Source organism: Hyperolius riggenbachi, chromosome 4 (assembly GCF_040937935.1).
Source record: "Hyperolius riggenbachi isolate aHypRig1 chromosome 4, aHypRig1.pri, whole genome shotgun sequence".
NCBI lineage: Eukaryota > Metazoa > Chordata > Amphibia > Anura > Hyperoliidae > Hyperolius > Hyperolius riggenbachi.
This window is the reverse complement of record NC_090649.1, coordinates 328,456,059-328,469,539: the sequence shown is the minus strand read 5'-3', so window position 1 is coordinate 328,469,539 and position 13,481 is coordinate 328,456,059. Positions and strand designations below refer to the sequence as shown.

The following is a 13,481-nucleotide window of genomic DNA, read 5'->3' as shown; positions in this document are numbered from 1 at the left end:
AGTTGTTTTAGACAGAATTGTACAAATTTAGCTGGCTGCTGCCCGAAGCATCATGTTATTTAAATTCAGTTTAATGCCAAGGGCTTTAACCCCCAACGACCGTGTCACGCCGATGGGTGTGAATGCGGTGGCAGCCCCCAGACCGCTTAATGCCAATTGGCGTCAAGTCCTGTGGCGGGGTTTTGCAGGAGATTGCGCACGCATCTCCACATGAATGACAGAGCAGAGCTCCGTCATCAGTCTCCCATCAGCAATCGCTGCATGAAATATATACAAGGATAGATATTTTGTTTTCGGATCAATATTTTTTGGATAGAGTAAAAGGATCAGGTATAGGGAGTATAACTATTTCAGATCATGCTCCTGTGTGGTTTGACTTGGATTTAGGGGTTAAAAATAGGCGATTGGCATTGGAGACTTAATCGCAATCTTCTAGATGATATAGAAGTTAGACAAGATAAAAAAAACATTAGTGGAATATTTTGAGGATAACGAATTGGATGGTATGGACAAGGGCATAGTGTGGTCAGCTCATAAGGCGGTGGTGGTGGGGGGTCTATATATCCTTGGGAGCCAAAAAAATAGAAAGAGTACAATGGTAAAATTACGGAATTATCAGAAATAGGAAAATTGGAATTAGAACATAAGAGCTTATTAGATCAGAAAGCAATAGATAATTTGAACAGGGTAAAAATCAAATTGGCAGAGTTATTAGAGAGTAGATTGAGGGAAAAAAATAGAATTTAATCTGCTAAATGGTTTGAAAATGCAAATACAAGTGGAGGGTAATCGGCAAGGGCATTAAAAGGACAAAGGAAAAATGCATATATTCCTAGGATTAAGAAGAATGGGGGGGGGGGGGGGGTTGAGCTGCAGGCACACAAAATAGCGAATGGTTTTAAGGAGTATTATTCTTCACTGTATGGACGTTCGAAAAATGGATCCAGGGATTTGATAAAGGGATGTGGAAATATCTAGGAGGATCTGGGATGGTAAAAATATCACAGGAAAATAGAGATATAATGGAAAAAGAGATTAATGAAGAGGAGGTGTTAGCTATGATAAAAACCATGAAGGTGGGTAAGTCACCGGGTCCTGATGGTTTCATAAAGCAATACTTTAGCATTTTCAATGATTTTCTAGTGCCACCTATGTGTAGATTCTTTAATTCCCTCAAATAGGGTAGAGAAATGCCTAAAGATGTGTTAGAGGCCCATATAACCGTTATTCATAAGAGTGGAAAAGACCCAGATTTGTGTCAAAGTTACAGGCCTATATCATTACTGAATTTGGATATAAAAATGTTTGCTAAAATTTTAGTTGAGAGAATTAAGCCATGGCTGGGATTAGTAGTTAAAGGAGATCAGGTTGGGTTTGTGCCTGGGAGAGAAGGGAGAGATAATGTAGCAAGAACAATGGCATTGTTTAAGTGGTCCTCAATGAAGGAAGATCCTATGATGGTGTCCCTTCCCTCCAATCAGCGGGAGGAAAGGGACGTGGGCGGGTAGCGCCGATACAGAAGAGGCGGGGGAGTGGCGCTGACAGACAGTCTCAGGTAAACAGCTTGCTGGCGACATGCTGTGTGTCGCCAGCACGGCGCTGGGGATCCCAGAGCGCAGAGGGGTCCTGGGGGCACACCATAGGGCAACAGAGGCTGGTGATAGTGTGCACAACCATTCTCTTTGCCCCACTAAGATCATCAAATCCCACCTCGGGTTCTCTTTAAGGAAATTGAGACTTTTTTTTTTTTTTTTTCAAATTTCAAGATTAATATGACTAAGTCTGAAGCACTGAATGTGTCATTGACACCAGGAGTGGTGAAGTTGGTAGAAAGTGTTTTTTCATTTCCTTTTAAGAAAGAGGCTATAAAATATTTGGGAATAATGTTACCAAGTGATCTATCGAGGCTGTACTCCCTAAATTATCTTCCATTATTAAATGTAATTAAAAAAAGATCTGGAGGGATGGAATGGTAGGGGTTTTTCATATATTCCAACATATTCCGTGGCGCTGTACAAAGTAAGAAACAAACATGGGGTACATAATACAGACAATGGTGCACACCAAAATACAAGATACATAATTAGTGACTTAAATACAAGGAATGATACAAAATATAGAATTGGTAATGACAGTGATAAAAGTAACATGATGAATAAAATGTATAATGGTTACCAAGACACAAAAGGGGGAGAGAGCCCTGCCCTTGCGAGCTTACAATCTAAAGGGAATGGGGGGGAAACAGGAGGAGGGGTAGTATGCAACAAATATATAGAGGCTGTGTGTTTTAGGATACCTAGTAGGAGTGCAATTTGGTCTTAGGACAAAGGGAAGTGGCCTAAGGTAGCGCATACGCTTGTCGGAACAAGTGTGTTTTTAGAGAGCGTTTAAAGGTAACAAAGGTTGTCGAGTGACTGGTGTGTTGTGGGAGGGCATTCCAGAGGAGGGGCGAAGCGCGTGCGAAGTCTTGTAAACGTGAATGTGAGGAGTTGATTCTAGAGGAGGACAACAGAAGATCATGTGACGATCTGAGATTGCGATTGGGTTTATATATGGAAATTAGAGAGGATATGTACCAGGAAGAGAGATTGTGGAGAGCTTTGTAGGTTAGGGTTAGGAGTTTGAACTGAATCCTCTGGTTAATTAGCAGCCAGTGAAGAGCTTGACAAAGAGGGTCGGCAGAGGAAGATCGGGAAAAAAGATGAATGAGATGAGCAGCTAAGTTCAGTACCGACTGGAGCGGGGCCAGTCTGTTAGAAGGTAATCCACAAAGTAGTATGTTGCAGTAGTCCAGACGAGAAATTATAAGAGCATGTATTAACATTTTAGTTGTGTCTTGAGTGAGAAAAGGACGGATGCGAGATATGTTTTTGAGTTGGAGATGGCAGGAGCTGGTTATGGAGTGAACATGAGGAATAAAAGAGAGAGATGAGTCGAATATTAACCCCAAGCACCGAGCTTTGGGAACTGAAGTTATGGGAGTGTTAACATTTATTGTTACTTCAGGCAGGGAGGTGGACAGAGATGGTGGAAAAATTATTAGTTCTGTTTTACTCATATTAACTTTTAGGAAGCAAGAGGACATGAAGGAGGATATAACAGACAAGCAGTCAGGAACACGTTTGAGGAGGGAGTTAAGGTCTGGGGCAGAGAGGTACAGTTGTGTATCGTCTGCATAGAGGTGGTATTGAAACCCGAATGAGTTGATTAAATCACCAAGACCGTGCATGTAGATGGAAAAGAGGAGGGGACCGAGGACAGAGCCTTGGGGAACCCCGACAGACAAAGCATGAGGAGAAGAGATCTGATCGGAGTAGGAGACTGTGAAGGACCTTCCAGAGAGGTAGGAAGATAACCATGTGAGAGCAACAGGGCCGGATTTCTGGCACGGCCAACCTAGGCACTGGCCTAGGGCGCCAGATAAATTGACCTAGTTTAGGGCGGCTGAGGGCCAGATTCAAACAATGAGGAGGCAAAGTGCCCGACCGCACTATCCTCCAGGCAGCCCAGTTGCAGCCGCTGCCTGCACTGTCCTACTCCGATAAATAACACGTGCAGGAAGCCACACCTGGTCCATCCATGGCCGCCCTGCACCAAAAGTTTATGGATCGCAGCGGGCGGCAGGCTGGGTGGCCAGTTCTGTCATGTTAGGACTCCTAATGTGGCTGGCAGAGGATAAGAAAATTCCCGAAGGGGCACTGGCGGCAGGAAGCGGAACACACAGGAGGAAACACATGTTGCCTGGGTGCAAATTGGCACCCCGATGTATGCCACTCGCTAATTCCGCTTCCGTCCAGGGAGAGTGACATAAAGAACAGGCATCTATCACTGCTGCGAGCTTCTGTGCCTGCATTGCCGCTGATGCTGCCCAACTTCCTCTCCCCCTCAAGTCACAGGAGAGCATTCTGCCTGCATCACCTGTGGCTTCAGCATGAGCTGGATCTCTGTCTCCCCTGTAATTCAGCACTCGGCAGCCTTCGTGACTCTGGCAGCTGAAGTTTTAGCGTCCTGCCAGGTCAGAAGAGGAGGTCAAAAGGTCTTAAAGCTGCCGTGCTGCTGGGGCTGAGTGAGTGAGTCAGCGTGTGGAGGAAGGAGATAGCTTTGGTAAGACACTCTTTTCCACCTCCTGCTCTTTCTCACCTCTCTCTCTGCCTCCCTCCCTCTCTTTCTCCCCCACTCTCTCTGCCCCCTCCCTCTCTTCCCTCCCCCCCCCCTCTCTCTCTGCCCCCCTCCCTCTTTCTCCCCCCACTCTCTCTGCCCCCTCCCTCTCTTTCTTCCCCACTCTCTCTGCCCCCCTCCCTCTCTTTTTCCCCACTCTCTCTCTCTCTGCCCCCCTGTCTCTTTCTCCCCCACTCTCTCTGCCCTCTCCCTCTGCCCCCCTCCCTCTCTTTCTCCCCCACTCTCTCTGCCCCCTCACTCTCTTTCTCCCCACTCTCTCTCTCTCTGCCCCCTGTCTCTATTTCTCTCCCACTCTCTCTTCCCTCTCTTTCTCCCCCACTCTCTCTCTTCCCTCTCTTTCTCCCCCACTTTCTCTCTGCCCCTCTCATTCTCCCCCACTCTCTCTCTGCCCTTCTCATTCTCCCCCACTCTCTCTCTGCCCCCCTCCCTCTTTCTCCCCCACTCTCTCTGCCCTCCTCCCTCTTTCTCCTCCACTCTCTCTGCCCTCCTCCCTCTTTCTCCCCCACTCTCCCTGCCCTTTCCCTCTCTTTCTCCCCCACTCTCCCTCTCTCTGCCCTCCTCCCTCTCTTTCTCCCCCACTCTCTCTCTCTCTGCCCCCTCCCTCTCTTTCTCCTCTCTCTCTCTCTCTCTCTCTCTCTCTGCCCCCTCCCTCTCTTTCTCCCCCACTCTCTATCTCTCTGCCCCCCTCCCTCTATTTCTCCTCTCTCTCTCTCTCTCTCTCTCTCTGCCCCCCCCTCTCTTTCTCCCCACTCTCTCTGCCCTCCTCCCTTTTTCTTCCCCACTCTCTCTGCCCTCCTCCCTCTTTCTCCCCCACTCTCTCTGCCCTCCTCCCTCTTTCTCCCCCACTCTCTCTGCCCTCCTCCCTCTTTCTCCTCCACTCTCTCTGCCCTCCTCCCTCTTTCTCCCCCACTCTCTCTGCCCTCCTCCCTCTCTTTCTCCCCCACTCTCTCTCTCTGTCCCCTCCCTCTCTTTCTCCTCTCTCTCTCTCTCTCTCTCTCTGCCCCTCCCTCTCTTTCTCCCCCACTCTCTCTCTCTCTCTGCCCCCCTCCCTCTATTTCTCCTCTCTCTCTCTCTCTCTCTCTCTCTCTCTCTCTCTGCCCCCTCCCTCTCTTTCTCCCCCACTCTCTGCCCCCCCCGTCTCTCTTTCTCCTCCACTCTCTCTGCCTCCTCCCTCTCTTTCTCCCCCACTCTCTCTCTCTCTGCCCCCTCCCTCTCTTTCTCCTCTCTCTCTGCCCCTTCCCTCTCTTTCTCCTCTCTCTCTCTGCCCCCTCCCTCTCTTTCTCCCCCTCTCTCTGCCCCTCCCTCTCTCACCCCCTCACTCTCTTTCCTCCTCCTATCACACACACCATACATATGCACACATCATACGCACACATACTCCACACACACACACACACACACACACACACACACACACACACACACACACACACACACACACACACACACACACACACACACACTCCATGCACATGAAAATATCACACTAATACTGCATATACAGTATATGCACACATCACAATACAGTTTTGGGAGAGTACATTCTCCCAGAGTAAAACAGAATTCCCTGGAAGGCACCATTGTATGATTCTAATGATTTGCACATCTTCGACCTGAGCACTAGTGCTTGCACCAATTACGGACGTGCCATACATGTTGCTAGTCACAGTGGATCCTGTAAGCCCTCTGGGGTGCATAGAGACCTATGCTGTACAGGGAACATAGCTTATAATAAAATGTACCACTACCTCTAGTGCTCCTGTGGGAGATACACTTCCGCAACCTCCAAGTGGGCATTATATCTCTGCTTTTATTGTGGGGGAATGTTTCAGTTCGGCAGGGGTAGTGGTGAGGATGTTAATAGTTGGGGAGGGGGAGGTGGGGGCGGCTGATGACGGACGGCCTTGGGCGGTAAAAAGTACAAATCCGGCGGCCCTTTATTCCTACATTTGAAAGTATTTTTAGGAGTAAGGTGGTGTCGACAGTATCAAATGCTGATGACCAGTCAAGAAGGATGAGTATGGAAAATTGACCTTTGGATTTGGCTGTAAGAAGGTCATTGGCCACTTTGGTAAGGGCTGTTTCCGTGGAGTGGTTAGAGCGAAAGCCAGACTGGAACTGATCAAGTAGGGAGTTAGCAGATAAATAATGGCTTAATTCTGCATGTATATGGCGTTCAAGTAGTTTGGATGCAAATGGGAGAAGTGACACTGGGCGGTAGTTGGCAAGTGTGGTAGGATCTAGAGAAGGTTTTTTAAGTAGTGGTGTCACAACAGCTTTTTTGAGTGGGGACGGAAAGATTCCAGTGGAGAGGGACAGGTTAAAAAGGTTGTTAGTGCAGGCAAGAGAGATGAAGATAGCTGTGAAATGAAATGGGAGGGAATAGGATCCAAAGAACAGGTGGTTAGATTAGCTTTGGCAATTATAGAGGAGAGAGAGTGTTCAGAGAGTGGAGAGAAGGCAGTTAGAGGGCAGTCAATGAGAGGTGTGGAGGTGGGATTTGAGGGCTGCAAGGAGAATTCACTTCGGATTTTTTCAATTTTATCAGTTTTATCAGCTGATAAGCAAGATGGAGGAGGAGGGGGTTGGAGAACTGAGTTGAATGGTGCTGAACAAGCGTTTTGGATTGTGTAAATGGGTGGATATTAGGGAAGAAAAATAGGACTGTTTTGCCACGGAGAGTGCATTTCTGAAGTTGTTCAAGGCAATTTTATATGAGCTGAAGTCCTCACTTGTTACTTTTCCCCCAGCGCCGTTCAGCTGCTCTAAAACCTCTTTTTAACTGTTTAGGGATTTTGGTCATCCAGAGTTGGCGACTGACACGGTGAGGGCGGACATTGACGAGGGGGGCGAAGTCATCCATGACTTTTGTAATGCAGCTGTTGTAGTGTATGGCAGCCGAGTCTGGGTCAGTGAAGGATTGTGTGAGGAGAGGTGCTAGGGCATCACAGACAGTTTGAATGTCTAGATTGCGATAGTTTCTTCGAGTATGTGAGAGTGCTTGTGCCAGGGTGGTAGGAAAAGAGGAGGAGAGAGAGAAGCTAAGTTGGTTATGGTCAGAGAGTGGTTAGTAAAGTCAGTGACAGAACATAGATGAGTGAATACGAGGTCAAGCGTATGGCCATCTATTTGGGTTGAGGTAGAGGACCACTGAGGCAAGCCATAGGAGGAAGTGAGTGATAGAAGTTTTTTGGAGACAGTGTTATCGGTGTCAATAGGAATGTTAACCACTTCCCGACCGCCTAACGCACAGGGGCGGCCGGGAAGTGGAGCCCGCAAGGGCCAGCTCATGCCCAAAGGCGGCGGTCCTTGTAAGGGCATGGGCGGAGCGATTGCGTCATCCGTGACGCGATCCTCCGCCGCCGCCTCGTTCCGCTCACCTGCCGCAACATCCCGCCGGCCATACGGAAGCGCCGGCGGGATGTTGACCCGACGATCGCCGCATACAAAGTGTATAATACACTTTGTAATGTTTACAAAGTGTATTATACAGGCTGCCTCCTGCCCTGGTGGTCCCAGTGTCCGAGGGACCACCAGGGCAGGCTGCAGCCACCCTAGTCTGCACCAAACACACTGATTTCCCCCCCCCACCCCCTGATCGCCCACAGCACCCCTCAGACCCCGCTCCTGCCCACCCCCCAGACCCATGTTTACACCCAATCACCCCCCCTAATCACCCATCAATCACTCCCTGCCACTATCTGTCAACGCAGTTTTTTTTTAATCCCCCCCCTGCCCCCTGCTCCCTCCTGATCACCCCCCACCCCTCAGATTCTCCCCAGACCCCCCCCCCCCCATGTACTGTATGCATCTATCCCCCCTGATTACCTGTCAATCACCCATCAATCACCCCCTGTCACTGCCACCCATCAATCAGCCCCTAATCTGCCCCTTGCGGGCAATCTGATCACCCACCCACACCAATAGATCGACCGCAGATCCGACATCAGATCACCTCCCAAGCGCAGTGTTTACATCTATTCTCTCCTCTAAACACCCACTAATTACCCATCAATCACCCCCTATCACCACCTGTCACTGTTACCCATCAGATCAGACCCTAATCTGCCCCTTGCGGGCACCAAATCACCCGCCTACACGCTCAGATTGCCCTCAGACCCCCCCTTATCAATTCGCCAGGGCATTATTTACATCTGTCCTTCCCTGTAATAACCCACTGATCACCTGTCAATCACCTGTCAATCACCCATTAATCACCCCCTGTCACTGCCACCCATCAATCACCCCCTGTCACTGCCACCCATCAATCACCCCCCGTCACTGCCACCCATCAATCAGCCCCTAACCTGCCCCTTGCAGGCAATCTGATCACCCACCCACACCAATAGATCGCCCGCAGATCCGACATCAGATCACCTCCCAAGTGCAGTATTTACATCCGTTCTCTCCTCCAAACACCCACTAATTACCCATCAATCACCCCCTGTCACTGCTACCCATCAGATTAGACCCCTATCTGCCCCTAGGGCACTCGATCACCCGCCCATACCCTCAGAACGCCCTCAGACCCCAGCCCTAATCACCTCGCCAGTGCATTGCTTGCATCTATTCCCCCCTCTAATCACACCTTGAGACACCCATCAATCACCTCCTGTCACCCCCTAGCACACCTACCCATCAGATCAGGCCCTAATTTGCCCCGTGTGGGCTCCTGATCACTCGGCCAAACCCTCAGATCCCCCTCAGACCCCCTTCCGATCACCTCCCCAGTGCATTGATTGCATCTATTTTCCCCTCTAACCACCCCCTGAGACATCCATCAATCACGTCCTGTCACCCCCTAGCAATCCTATCCATCAGATCAGGCCCAATACAACCTGTCATCTAAAAGGCCACCCTGCTTATGACCGGTTCCACAAAATTCGCCCCCTCATACACCACCTGTCATCAAAATTTGCAGATGCTTATACCCCTGAACAGTCATTTTGAGACATTTGGTTTCCAGACTACTCACGGTTTTGGGCCCGTAAAATGCCAGGGCAGGATAGGAACCCCACAAGTGACCCCATTTTAGAAAAAAAGACACCCCAATGTATTCTGTTATGTGTATGACGAGTTCATAGAAGATTTTATTTTTTGTCAAAAGTTAGCGGAAATTGATTTTTATTGTTCTTTTTCACAAAGTGTCATTTTTCACTAACTTGTGACAAAAAATAAAATCTTCTATGAACTCACCATACTCCTAACGGAATACCTTGGGGTGTCTTCTTTCAAAAATGGGGTCACTTGTGGGGTTCCTATACTGCCCTGGCATTTTAGGGGCCCTAAACCGTGAGGAGTAGTCTAGAAAACAAATGCCTCAAAATGACCTGTGAATAGGACGTTGGGCCCCTTAGCGCACCTAGGCTGCAAAAAATTGTCACACATGTGGTATCGCCGTACTCAGGAGAAGTAGTATAATGTGTTTTGGGGTGTATTTTTACACATACCCATGCTGGGTGGGAGAAATATCTCTGTAAATAGACAATTGTGTGTAAAAAAAAAAAAATATCAAAAGATTGTCATTTAAAGAGATATTTCTCCCACCCAGCATGGGTATGTGTAAAAATACACCCCAAAACACATTATACTACTTCTCCCGAGTACGGCGATACCACATGTGTGGCACTTTTTTGCACCCTAACTGTGCTAAGGGGCCCAAAGTCCAATGAGTACCTTTAGGATTTCACAGGTCATTTTGCAGCATTTGATTTCCAGACTACTCCTCATGGTTTAGGGCCCCTAAAATGCCAGGGCAGTATAGGAACCCCACAAATGACCCCATTTTAGAAAGAAGACACCCCAAGGTATTCTGTTAGGACTATGGTGAGTTCATAGAAGATTTTATTTTTTGTCACAAGTTAGCGGAAAATGACACTTTGTGAAAAAAAACAATACAAATCAATTTCCGCTAACTTGTGACAAAAAATAAAATCTTCTATGAACTCACCATACTCCTAACGGAATACCTTGGGGTGTCTTCTTTATAAAATGGGGTCATTTGCAGGGTTCCTATACTGCCCTGGCATTTTAGGGGCCCTAAACCGTGAGTAGTAGTCTGGAAATCAAATTCCGCAAAATGACCTGTGAAATCCTAAAGGTACTCATTGGACTTTGGGCCCCTTAGCACAGTTAGGGTGCAAAAAAGTGCCACACATGTGGTATCGCCGTACTCGGGAGAAGTAGTACAATGTGTTTTGGGGTGTATTTTTACACATACCCATGCTGGGTGGGAGAAATCTCTCTGTAAATGGACAATTGTGTGTAAAAAAAAATCAAGATTGTCATTTACAGAGATATTTCTCCCACCCAGCATGGGTATGTGTAAAAATACACCTCAAAACACATTGTACTACTTCTCCTGAGTACGGCAATACCACATGTGTGGCACTTTTTTGCAGCCTAACTGCGCTAAGGGGTCCAAAGTCCAATGAGCACCTTTAGGCTTTACAGGGGTGCTTACAATTAGGCACCCCCCAAAATGCCAGGACAGTAAACACACCCCACAAATGACCCCATTTTGGAAAGTAGACACTTCAAGGTATTCAGAGAAGGGGCATGGTGAGTCCGTGGCAGATTTCATTTTTTTTTTTTGTCGCAAGTTAGAAGAAATGGAAACTTTTTTTTTTTTGTCACAAAGTGTCATTTTCCGCTTACTTGTGACAAAAAATAATATCTTCTATGAACTCACTATGCCTCTCAGTGAATACTTTGGGATGTCTTCTTTCCAAAATGGGGTCATTTGGGGGATATTTATACTATCCTGGAATTCTAGCCCCTCATGAAACATGACAGGGGGTCAGAAAAGTCATAGATGCTTGAAAATGGGAAAATTCACTTTTTGCACCATAGTTTGTAAATGCTATAACTTTTACCCAAACCAATAAATATAGGCTGAATGGGTTTTTTTTCATCAAAAACATGTTTGTCCACATTTTTCGCGCTGCATGTATACAGAAATTTTACTTTATTTGAAAAATGTCAGCACAGAAAGTTAAAAAAATCATTTTTTTGCCAAAATTCATGTCTTTTTTGATGAATATAATAAAAAGTAAAAATCGCAGCAGCAATCAAATAGCACCAAAAGAAAGCTTTATTAGTGACAAGAAAAGGAGCCAAAATTCATTTAGGTTGTAGGTTGTATGAGCGAGCAATAAACCGTGAAAGATGCAGTGGTCTGAATGGAAAAAAAGTGCCTGGTCCTTAAGGGGGTTAAAGCCCACGGCCCTCAAGTGGTTAATGATGATGGTAGGGATGTCAGAGGATAGGGGATGTGACATGAGATAGACATGTGTATGTACAGTGCCAAGCACACAAATAACTATGCTGTGTACCTTTTTTTCTTTCTCTGTCTGAAAGAGTTAAATATCAGGTATGTAAGTGGCTGACTCAGACAGGAAGTAACTACAGTGTGACCCTCACTGATAAGTAATTCCCCTTTTTATCTATCTCTTGCTCTCAGAAGCCATTTTCTGCTAGGAAAGTGTTTTATAGTTAGAATTTCTTATCAGTGAGGGTCACACTGTAATCCTGTCAGGACTGAGTCAGCCACTTACATATCAGATCTTTAACTCTTTTAGACAGAGAAAGAGAAAAAGGAACACAGCACAATTATTTGTGCGCTTGGCACTGTACATACACGTCTATCTCATCATGTCACGTCACTGTGGGTATCCTGTAAGCCTTACAACATGGACATACAGTGGATCTGGAAAGTATTCACAATGCATCACTTTTTCCACATTTTGTTATTCTTATAAACTGTTATAAATCACCTTTTGCTCCGGCACCAGCAACTCATCAGCAAGAGTTGCAAACAAGACTCATCACAGCAAGTAGGAGATAGACTTTCTCAGGCTTCTTCAAAGTTTGATGGAAAGTTTGATGGAGTTTATTAAGTACACAGCTATACAGATATAGTTCATCATATCCTGGCCAAGCAAAGTTCCATGTTGCGTTACAGCAGCGTGATTATCTTCCTGCTGAAGATAATCAGGTCCCCTTATGTCTATTCTAAGTTACATCTTCTAGACTACCTATGTACAGCATACATTATATCAGATTACATAAAGAAAGGAAAATAATTAGGTGTTCCAGTCAGCATATAGAGAGCAGGAAAGTAGGAATCAGAGTGAGCTCTGTTCGCCCACCCGGCCCTTTAATACTGACCAGGAAAGAGTTAAATGTGACCTCATCTTAGCCATCCCCCAGACCCAGCTATTGGCTTTGACCCCTCGTGGTGTCATAATACACACCTACTCAATTAATATTTAATGTCACTTTTCCCTTACTTACAAGAATTTGGTATTTAGTAAATATGGCCTATGTTTACTGTTCTTGTGGTGTACATGTTGAAGTCAGTGAGACCTGTGGCCTTGTCCATAGAACAGCTTCTTGGTATGTCCTAGTTCTGCTGACAGAACTGTAGATCTCTCTAAGAGAAAATCCCCTTAAAGTGCAGGTCTGCACCCCAAGCCTTTTTGACTAACTCAGTCCAAATAACTGAGGCCTACTTAAAGGGACACTTAAATCAAACAAAAAAAATGAGTTTTACTCACCTGGGGCTTTCAATAGCCCCCTGCAGCTGTCTGGTGTCCTCGCCGTCTCCCTCCGATCCCCCTGGCCCCGCCGGCAGCCACTTCCTGTTTCGGTGACAGGAGCTGACAGGCTGGGGACGCGAGTGATTCTTCGCGTTCCTGGCCACAATAGCGCCATCTATGCTGCTATAGCATATATCAAATACCATATAGCAGCATAGAGGGTGCTAATGTGTCTGGGAACACGAAGAATCACTCACGTCCCCAGCCTGTCAGCTCCTGTCACCGAAACAGGAAGTGGCTGCCGGCGAGGCCAGGAGGATCGGAGGAAGACAGCGAGGACACCGGACAGCTGCAGAGGGCTATTGGAAGCCCTAGGTGAGTAAAACTCATTTTTTTTTGTTTGACTTAAGTGTCCCTTTAAATTATAACAGTTATGTTACAGCCTTATTCCAAAATAGATTAAACTCATTTTTTTCCTCAGAATTCTACACACGAAACCCCATAATGACAACATGAAAAGTTTACCTAAGGTTTTGCCAAATGTATTACATAAATACTCATGTACATGAATATTCACAGCCTTTGCTCAGTACTTTGTTGATACACCTTTGGCAGCAATTACAGCCTCAAGTCTTTTTGAATATGATGCCAAGTCTGCATTCTGGCCGGGCCTCTCCAGGACATTTACAAAGTTCTCCTGAAGCCACTGCTTTGATATCTTGGCTTTGTGCTTAGGGTGGTTGTCATGCTGAAAGATCAACC

General features: G+C 46.6%; 1 protein-coding gene across 2 annotated transcripts in view; it reads left to right on the top strand.

Moving 5' to 3' along the window:
• The window catches only part of LYST (lysosomal trafficking regulator), a 287,630-nt gene that overhangs the window by 250,399 nt on the left and 23,750 nt on the right, over window positions 1-13,481 (top strand). The window lies entirely within an intron of this gene.